At 34.2% G+C, this 231-nt stretch overlaps 1 protein-coding gene across 3 annotated transcripts in view; it reads left to right on the forward strand.

The window, feature by feature from the left end:
* Nucleotides 1-231, forward strand: part of LOC119592699 — a 17,142-nt gene that overhangs the window by 6,392 nt on the left and 10,519 nt on the right. The gene's annotated exons all lie outside the window — the stretch shown is intronic.

A 231-nucleotide genomic window follows, 5' to 3' on the forward strand; every position in this document is an offset into this window, starting at 1 on the left:
AGTTCTGATGCCTCTGTTGTAATTCGTCCACAATCTTCTCCATACTCTATCTCATCGGTAAGCATCATTTCAGTATTCATCATTCTTTTTCCGTGTTGTTTGAGTAATTGAGGCAGAGGGTAAGGATGTAAAATGCTGCAATACAGAGACAGATTACAGAGACTAGCAGAACTAAATAAAATGGAATTATAAAACAGGTTAAGGAAATTTTTTTAATTTTAGCATTCTGAA

The sequence above is a fragment of the Penaeus monodon genome, chromosome 30 (assembly GCF_015228065.2).
Source record: "Penaeus monodon isolate SGIC_2016 chromosome 30, NSTDA_Pmon_1, whole genome shotgun sequence".
Lineage (NCBI taxonomy): Eukaryota > Metazoa > Arthropoda > Malacostraca > Decapoda > Penaeidae > Penaeus > Penaeus monodon.